Below are 1,129 nucleotides of genomic sequence, written 5' to 3' on the forward strand. Positions count from 1 at the left end.
TTGACCTTTTGGTTCTTGTGAATGGTGCTGCCATGAACATTCACATACAAGCCTCTGTGTGGACATACATTTTCATTTTCCCTGGGTACATACCTAGAAGTGAAGTTGCTGGATTTAAGGCAATTCTGTTTTTAACATTTTGAGAAACTGTCATACTATCTTCCAAAAAAGTGGCTGCACCATGTTATTTATTTATTTATTTATTTATTTTGAGGTGGATTTTCACTCTTGTTGCCCAGGCTGGAGTGCAATGGTGCAATCTCAGCCCATTGCAACCTCTGCCACCCGGATTCAAGTGATTTTCCTGCCTCAGGCTCCCAAGTGGCTGGGATTACAGTCAGCTAATTTTGTTTTTTTTTTTTTATGGTGAAAAGATATACATATATTTAGAATTAGCCAGCTGGACTCAGTTTAGATGATCCCAATTTTGTTGGTAACATTCAAAGCATCGTAATCAGGAGCCGACCGAACATACACCTTCCTCTCTCCATCAGGCCAAATCAGGGTGTTGAATTTGGCCACATCCATGTCACAGAGCTTCTTCACCACCTGTTGGATCTGGTTCTTGTTGGCTTTAACATCCTTAACGGACACAAGCATGTTGTTGTCTTCTGTCTTCTTCATGGCCGACTCAGTGGTCAGCAGAAACTTAATGACAGCATAGTGGTCAAGCTCATTTCTCCTGGGGGACCCTTCCGAGGATATTTGGGCTGCCTCCAGAGTTGCAGTGTCTTGGGCCACTGGGAGGTTGGTGACATATAGATCTTCTGTTTTTTGTGGCTGTGGACACCTTTCAACACTGCCCTCTTGGCCTTCAAAGCCTTGGCTTTGACTTTGGTCTTAGGAAGGGCAGGAGCTTCCTTTGCTTTCGGTGCCATCTTGTGAAAAAGTAATTTTGTATTTTTAGTAGAGATGGGGTTTCACCGTATTGGTCAGGCTGGTATCGAACTCCTGACCCAGGCTGGTCGTGAACTCCTGATCCACCTGCCTCAGCCTCCCAAAGTGCTGGGATTACAGGTGTGAGCCATTGCACCTGGCCTGTACCATTTTATATTTTCACTGGCAGTGAATGAGGATTTTGATTTCTCCACATCCTCTCCAGCACTTGCTGTTATCTGCTGATTGGTTA

General features: G+C 44.4%; 1 pseudogene; it reads right to left on the reverse strand.

Annotated features, from left to right (window-relative positions):
• Positions 1-405: 405 nt before the first annotated feature.
• LOC117091124 lies at positions 406-878 on the reverse strand (annotated as a pseudogene).
• Positions 879-1,129: the final 251 nt, after the last annotated feature.

The sequence above is a fragment of the Trachypithecus francoisi genome, unplaced genomic scaffold, assembly GCF_009764315.1.
Source record: "Trachypithecus francoisi isolate TF-2019V2 unplaced genomic scaffold, Tfra_2.0 Lachesis_group11, whole genome shotgun sequence".
Lineage (NCBI taxonomy): Eukaryota > Metazoa > Chordata > Mammalia > Primates > Cercopithecidae > Trachypithecus > Trachypithecus francoisi.